The sequence below is a fragment of the Microtus oregoni genome, unplaced genomic scaffold (genome assembly GCF_018167655.1).
Source record: "Microtus oregoni isolate MIOR12 unplaced genomic scaffold, Mior012 000012F_ref0000307, whole genome shotgun sequence".
NCBI classification, from domain to species: domain Eukaryota; kingdom Metazoa; phylum Chordata; class Mammalia; order Rodentia; family Cricetidae; genus Microtus; species Microtus oregoni.
Genome location: NW_024543071.1, coordinates 43,497,826 through 43,506,838, shown reverse-complemented (window position 1 = coordinate 43,506,838; position 9,013 = coordinate 43,497,826).

Sequence of the window (9,013 nt, the reverse complement as noted above, 5' to 3'; positions counted from 1 at the left end):
CCTTGCCACACCCCTCTTAGTTGAGCGAATGGTGCCCCTGTGTCTTCCTCCCACACCATGAGAGAGCAAAGGGGTTGGCCCAAACTGAACCATCTTAAGTTATAACCATGCTTGCTTGTTTTGGAGACTACTGATGCCTTTTCTTTGTTCCCTTGGATCTCAGTCTAGAACAAACATCTTGACAAAGGTTAACACATCTAAATAGCAAAACAGGAGTGGAACTGCTCCAGAGGGTAGGGGACACATCATAGCCAACATATGCTTTGTCTTTTCCCAAGAATCTAGGACCTTGTATAACCTTCAGCTATTCATCAGTATCTGTGTGTCCTTAACTGTCTCAAACATATCCCACATTCCAAAATTGTCAGTTACTTAGCTCTTCCAGTTCCCAGTCCCTCATCTGATAATCTCTAAGATTCACTCAATTCAACTATATAGTTTGCACATATGTTAATCACAAAACACAGTTAAGTGCAGGAGATGGCCATGTCCCTGCCCCTAGTAGGAGACGAATCTTCTTGAATAAACAATTTTTACACAATCAGATGAATAAGCAAATGTTAAGCATTGTGTATAGCACTGACTCTCTGGGAACAAGAGGGGACTTGAGTACTGAATGTAGAGTAAGGCAGCCCACGAGACTGCAGGCTTCATTTCTGTTCCGTCAGCTGTTCAAATGTATTAACTTTTATCTTCCCTAAAAGTGATGGGGAAATTAATAAAACAGAAAGGTATCACCAGAAGGGGAAAAAAGATAGGACTAAGGAAGAGGTTTTATTGGAGAAAAGGTGTTAGAAGGAAAAGTAGACAGGGCTAACAGAGAGGGTTGAGCTGATCATTGGAGTACAATAGAAATCTGACCCCAGATGCAGTAGGAAAGTTGCGGGGGAGCCTGGTGAGGAGAGTTCTAGACCACCATACAATACTATCACGGATCTCTGGAGTTGAAATAACCAGACAGCAAAGTACCATGTCTCCCAGAAACAGGGTGTTCTAGCAAGTACACTAAGCATAGTTTCAAATACAGCAATTGAGGCACTGTTGTGAGGTGAATGCATTTCTGAAATTTCATATGTTGCATAACTTTCAATTATATTGGTGGTCTTTGGAGATAAGGTTTTGGGGAGGAATTAGATAATGTAAGAAGGTGGGGACCCACTGCAGAATTGGCAGTCAGAGAAAAGTAAGGCAAAGCTAGAATGCTTGGTCCATCTCAGTGAACTGATAAAATTGGGCTGTATCAATAGAGGAGGAAGGCCCTCCCTCACTAAATCCCAGTGCTTTCTCTGAGACTTCCAAGTTTCTAGAACCATGGCTAAATAAACCAGCTTTGTTATAAATTACCTGCTCTTGACTATTTTGTTATTATAACAATAGAAAAGGGGATAGGACGGGTTCTCAATCAGCCATACTCTCTGTGGAAGATCTGTGAGACTCATTCTAAAGGCATCATTACCAAACCTGTAGAGTAGAGAAGTCAACATTTTCAGGTAGAGGAAAGAACATAGACCACATTGTAAGGTCAAACTCTACTGGAACAAATGAAAGAAACTTAGCCCCATTAATCCCACTTTAGATGTCTGACCTCTGAAGCCCCTATTGTGACATTCCTCACAGCATTTGCTCAAGAAGCTGATTTTACAGGAAATAAAGAATGTAATGGATCATTTTCATGGAATTCTCTCTCCAGTTTTCATCATGTTCATCACTCCAAAGCATCTGGCATGATAGAAAATGGAACAACTTTGGGAGACTCTGTTGTTTTATTGCCAGCACTGTGGATGCACCCAAGTCTACTATATTTCAGCTATTAACTCCACTTCTGCAGTCTCTGCCTTTCACCCCCCACACACTCAGGTAGTGACCTGGCAGAACTACTGCCTCCAGCCATATCTGCCTCCTGTGGTTGCTGCCAAATATAGTTTTAAACTAAATCTCTATTGTTCGATTTACCAATGAAGACTTGGGGGTCAGATGCTGGGGTGAAAACCTGCTAGCTCAGAGAGACTGAGAAGCAACCAGCTGACCGTCCTCTTTTGCCTGCAACCCAGCAAGAAACATCCCTCCAGCCACTTCAAACCAAAAAAAGATCTCCACACTCATAGTCCTTCCTTACTACTTCCTGTGCATCTCTCTATCCGTTTTCGGACTCCCTCTCACTCTCTATGACTACTTTCTGTCAATTAGTTGCTGGCTCTGCCTCCTGACTCAAGGTTGATTTTATTTTATTAATTCAGTCTCAGGGTTCACAGTGTGATCAATTATCCCACAAGACTCAGTTATGGTGGACATGATGAATAAGCGAGTGGGGGGAGGGAGAGAGGAGTGGGGGGACGGGGAGAGGAGTGGGGGAGGGGGGGAGGAGTGGGAGGCTGGGAGGAGGCAGAAATTTTTTTTCTCAATAAAAAAAAATAAAAAGATAAATAAATGAAAAAAAAAAAAGAAACTATGCACTGTCTTCCAAATGGCCGTGTTCAAGACAGAGTGCAATTTCTATCACAGCCAAAATGTCAGGACACAGAAAACAGAGGAGACTTCTCTCATTGTGTTCCCCATAAGCTGCTAGCCAAGGTTTCATTTTCTGTTCCTCTGATTTAAGCTCTGATGGTCTACAGGCCTTCGTTTCCAAGGAAGAAATGCCTCTGTGGGGGACCTAGCAATTCTCTGGAGCTGGATACTGAAATAAGTACTTAAATATTTTCAAAGCTCACGCAAGCAAGGCAACACGCCAAAATCTTCTGAACATTGTCAGAAGCAAAACAGAATCACATTGTCAAATCTTCACAATAAATAGAATCAGGATATTAGGATTTCATGTATACCTATCAGTCTGATGATAGGACTAGAAGATTCCACTAGGATCACTGTGCCAGGGTTTTTCTTTTGGACCACCAACCAGCTCGCAAATCATGACACAGAGATTTATTATTAGTCTTGAATGCCCAGCCTAGCTTAGCCATGTTTCTGGATAGCTCTTTTACCTTAAATTAGCTTGCTTCTCTTAGTCTACCTTTTGCTTTGGGGCTGACTAACTTTCTTACTTCTGTATATCTTACTTTTACAGCTTCTCATGTCTGTCTGTCTGGTGACTGCCTAGCATCTTAGGAGTGTCCCTTGTTCTCTCCTCCTTCTCCCATTCTTTTTTTGTCTCATTCTTCCCATTCTTCTTAAGCCTAGACATTGTTAGCTGTATCAACTGTGCATGGAGAAAACTGAATTAAGATGACCTTCTTCACAGCTATAAAACCACTTATTTGCATCCCATTGTTCTCAGGATGCAATTAATTTATACTAAGTTTATCAAAATTCCAGTCTCAAAATTGTAAGCAACTCAGCCAGGCAGTGGTGGCACATGCTTTTATTCCTAGCACTCCACAGGTAGAGACAGGTAGATCTCTATGAGTTCAAGGCCAGCCAGATCTACAAAATGAGTTCCAGACTAGCTAGGGCTACACAGAGAAACCCTATCCTGAAAAACCAAAATTGCAAGAACTTCCTCAAGCAAAGTTAGCTATATATGCAGGAGGACTGTTCAGTATTAAGAGTAAGGAATAGAAAATTATTTGCGGGAAACACTTGATGCTATTGGTAATGTTTTTATTTCTAGTTTATTAGACTATCTGGTGGACATTCCCTTTAGAAGTCAATCTTTCATGTGCTGAACATTCCTTTAGATGTCATTCTTTCATGCGTATGGGCGTGTTGTATGTGTGTATATTATAGAAAGACAAAAATGAAAACTAGAGGGGAAATGGGGAATGAAGATATGAAGTCCATATTCTGCATAAATTAAAACTTTCACCTTCAAGAATATCCCAGTGGTTGTTGGATTTTAAGTGCCTACTTTGTGTTTGTATCACTAATGCTGAACATTTGCTTTGAGATAGCACATTTATATGCAATCATTCTCTTCTTAATGAAGACAATTGATTCCTATGATGTGCTTCTTTGACAGTAACTTTGATAGCTAACAACAAATCAAAAATACAGAGAGCTGCTGTCCGCATTGGCAGATAAAAGGGAAATGGTAGGAAATGAATTCTTTAATGCACTAAAGAAGCTTCAAAACACGTATCCAGGGATTCTGAGATAGGAAAACAGGAAGGCATGGTTTAAAACAATGTTAAAAAGTAAAGAAAATGCCTAGAGCAATGATTTGTACATGGGAAAGACCAGCCTCTGTCTGTTTCTCCAAAAGAATACTTTTATGGTTACAAGATCCTACAGTATAGTAAAAAGATGTCCAAATTACTGCATTTCAGTAATGTTTAAGATGACTTCCAGAAAATGCCTATGGGAATTTTCAACATTCTTGAAAACACATCTTCTGCAGAGTAGAACAAGGCACAAGCCTAGCCACCAAAGACAGCAAATGATTCCACCCATACTTCTTTGGTTGTCTATTCAATGTATCCTCCAGTCTCTCAACATCCATAACTAAAGCACTGGATCTCCAGAGGACAAATCCTTAACCGTGACCTTGCCTGACTGGCACAGTTTGATGTGATATGGACTGGGCCTTTTTTCCACTCAGACAATGAATTTTTTCCCAGGACACTTCGTTAGGCCTAGGATAACAAATGGCTTGGCTGGTTTTATACAGGGAGGAAATATGAACATAGGAGCCATAGCAGGTAATTTTACTATGTGTATAGGAGGTCTGTAGTGGTTTGAATAGGTATGGCCTCTATAGACTCATGTGTTTGAATACTTGGCCTATAGGGAGTGGCACTATTAGGAGTTGTAGCCTTGTTGGAGTTGGTATAGCCTTGTTGGAGGAAGTGTGCCACTGTGGGAGCAGGCTTTGAGGTCATATATGCTCAAACCATGACTAATGAGACAGTTCACTTTCTGTTGCCTGTGGATCAAGGTGTTGAACTCTCGGCTCCTTCTCCAGCACCATGTGTGTCTGCAGGCTGTCATGCTTCTCACTATGACAATAGCGGATTTAACCTCTGAAACTGTAAGTCACGCCAAATTAAATGTTTTCCTTTATAAGGGTTGCCGTGGTCATGGCAATAGAAACCCTAACTAAGCCAGGGTCTATGACAGAAGAATAAGAGAGAGGATGTGAAGAGGAAGCAACAGTTGCAGGGAGTGAGATGAAGTTGAAGCTTCATCTTGAGTTTCAGTTCCTGGGGGTTAGCTGCAACCTGTAGTCTAAGAGACCATTGAAAAAAAATTATTGCTACCCCCTATTGGGGGTATGATTTTCATTAGTTTTTATTTTATAAAATGTCAATCATACAAAAATGGTAGAAAGCCTAGTTAGCTATTAGAACTGGATGAGTTGAAGCAGTGTGGGTAAGGTTCAGCAGTCCCAAGTGGAACATCCGCAAATCTCATAATACTTTCTAATACAAGAAATTTCAGCCTACACGTGCACACTAGAAAAGTGATGTAAAATAAAGAATAACAGCAGAAACATCCTCGGAATAGTTGGAGATGAAAAGACACTCTTCGTTAAATGAACAGACAGTTGATTTCCCAACAGAAACACTGCTGCCACAAAGCAATGGACTAGAAAGGTTGAAGTTACAAAAAAGAATGACTGCCAAACTAGAAGTCCAAATTCCAGTAACGACGCTCTCCAAAACTAAGGCAAAGGCATCTTAAGATAAATAGAAGCAAATCAGAGTTTTCAGTTTGCTTGCTCTAGAGTGGGGTGCACGGAGAAAGGGAAGGAGGGAGAGACGATGAAAAGAGGAGGACCTATCTTCATAGAAGGCCAGGAAACACGTGTGGGAGGGTTTTAGGAGTGACGCAGTGCTATCACACACATTACTAAGTATGGAAGAAGCTGAGTAGCTAGCTACATAAAAAAAGACTAAAATTAAGATTGCATCCCCCATAAAGCATTTTTACACTCAAAATGATTCTCAATATACTCTGAATCCGACTTCCAATTTATTAACTTCCCTCTAAATACAGAACAAGTGAGAAGAGGATTAGACAAGTTAATTAATTCACACAAGTTGAAGATAAACTCTCTTCCTCGCTGATATCTGACCAGATTCTTCATAAACTTGATACCAGTTTAAAATTTTCAAGATCAGAAAGAATTCAAAACCCAAAAAGGCGTTAACAGTCCAAGTTAATGAGCAAATGACCAGATCTTTATACTAGTAGACACTTGTAAAACACTTAGAGATGTAATTCAAATAACTATTACAGTTTATTGAATTACCTTGTTAATTTTCTAGAGTGTGATAAGGGTAATTGATGTTGGAGAGTTGATACGTACTGAAATCCTTGGATTAGGTATTACAGTGCCTTAAATGTACTTTCAGGAGGCCCAGCAAAAACAAGGAAAGGAAAGAGAAACAGACCGTGTGTCAATATTGGAATTTGAGGGACTATGTGGAAAGTTGTTTTATTATTCTATCATGATGACATAGGCCTGCCAGAGACCACCACACAGATACCCGTAAAATGAAAAGAAATTATTGCTGGCTGGTGACTGTAAGGGGAACGTGACCAAATTATGCCCCCCGTAAGCATTACAGCCTTTTGTCTTTTATGTACAAAAATACATCCTAATTGTCACATTCTAGCTTTCAAGAAGCAGAATTTACAGAAGCAAAAAATCAAGGTTAGTTTATTTAGGAATCTCCCTGGAACTATGGAATAGGTCTGTCTTCCCATTTCGGCGAGTGTTGGGGCCTATGTGCCCCAACACTTCTTTTGAGAAGCAAGTAGTTGTGTATCATAAAGCAGAATTTGTATTTTCAGCCAGGATAGCAACTGTGACTTCAAATATCTGGAAATAAGTAGAAGCTATATGAGAAGGCATTATTGTCTTGGATCTAAAAAGTTTTTAATTTGACTTTTAAAAAATACCAAGCCATTAGATTCTAAGCATCTAACCCTCCCTTTGCTCTTTCTAACCACCGCATCTCCAGTGTCTGGCATGTAGCCCACGGACTATAAATACTTATTGATTGGCTTCACTACAGACCCTTCACTTCATTATAAAAGAGTTTGCTCTCCATGGATTCATTAATGCCAGTGTTCTTGCATATGTGCCTGCACAGTTAAACATGGACACTGCATTCTTTATCTTTTTACTTCTGTTCTTGGAATGCTACTGCTGTGCAGTATATTTTTTCACGAGTTAAAATTTAAGGAAATTTTTGCATAAATGTCATTTAAATCCACAATCCAATTAGTGCATTAAAAGCTGACAGAGTTTTGCCCGAAATCACCATTTGTCATGTATTCTGTGCCCTACTATTATCCCTACAGATATATAAGGCTAAAAAAGGCCACCTATTACTGTAGAGATGTATCTAGAAAATCTCTCAGGCTGCCTGTAATCATCTCCATTATGGATAATGACCATTTTGATAATAGTCTTTAGAAGAGGTAATGGCCCAGCTGAACGGTTATTACCTGTCTGTTCATGCTGGAAGCAAGATGCAGAAGCCAGAGGGGACAGTCAAATGGTCCTTGTGGTGTATTCTGAGGAAATAAGAAATATTTAACAGAACGCAAGACACAGACAAGCGAGCGCCTTTTGCGGCAAAACCAGCCGCCTCTGCCACAAGCCTCTGTGAATTTCATAATTTCAAGCAAATGCTCCAATAACAGATCTGCCCTTAGCCTTCAGACCAATTTCATCCAGAGCCTCACCACCTTGTCTATTAAGAGAAAAGGGAAAAGACAACTGAATGTTATCATATTCTTTCCCACGTTATTTCTAGGGGATAAGCTGGGGGCAATGGGGACTCCAGAGATTGTCTAGCTGACTGCTACTAACCAGCCTTCGAAAGGGAGCATGATCAATTTCCCATGCCATAGTGAGGAGAGGTCATGGCTCTGGTATCCCAGTCATACCTACACTCAGAAAACATGCTCTACCTTCAGTATGGATAATTTCTTTACAGATGATGTAGCATCGAGCTCATGAAGAAAATGTCATGAACTATCTCTCTGGCGCAAATCACATTTTATAAAGCTTAGAGAAGGCTCCCTTTATCCCTACTTAAGTCATCTTGATGCTTCCCCTGAAATGCAGGAGGAAATAAGTCTTACTGGAGCTATAACATAATCTTTTAATAGGAAGAATTATTGAAGCAGACTTTCAAAGCTGAGAATATGGTCACAAGTTGTCCACAGACACTGGGGTGCTGAGTCCATGGTCAAATATGATCAGAAATTTCTGAGTAAACTCAGTATAAGCAAGTGTGATGTGCTTGCTTGATGATAGGGCCTTTTAGTGCCTTAAATGTGTTTTTTGCACACTGTGAATCACCAATAGAGGAGGAACGGATAACACACTGTAGAATATCACACATTTTCCCCAAAGCATTTATCCAAGGCTATTTGACCCATTTATAAAACATATATGAGGAAGTTCTATAGATGATAATATCTACACCATCAAGCATAATATCCACTAGCTAGTCATGCCATAGGACATTTAAATTATCTTAAATTGAATTAAAAGTCTAGGTCCTCGATTGAATTAATCAACTGTCCATTTAGGAACAGTGGCTAGTGGCTACAGTTTAGGATGCTGCAGATTTAGAAATTTATTTCATTGCAGAAATATTTATTGGGCAGAAATACTCTCAAAAATAGGTAACATGTTTTATTCATTTTTAAAGTGTAGGCTTTTATCTCACAACTAAAAATTGTTATAAAATGCACACTCATTCTCACAATGAGCTTTCTTGCACAGAGAGAAACAGGAAATGTAGCGGATATCCACAGCCTCTTCGAATCACACAACAGTGATACACAGAAACAAAATCTAAGTGATTTAGCACCTTGAGGCAACTTGGCGGGGGGGGGGGGTGGTCTGAAATTGAAGAGACACCTAAATACAACAGCAGAGAATGTCTTAATGGCAAAAACAAAGCAAACTTGATAACCAAAAAATGTTAAGAAGAGTTTGGGTCACAAATATTAAAATCCACATAGATCTGCTCTAACCAATATGTAACCCACCACATTCTTTGTATGAATATTGCTTTTTTGTATAATTTAGGAAATATTCATGTTGATTTTT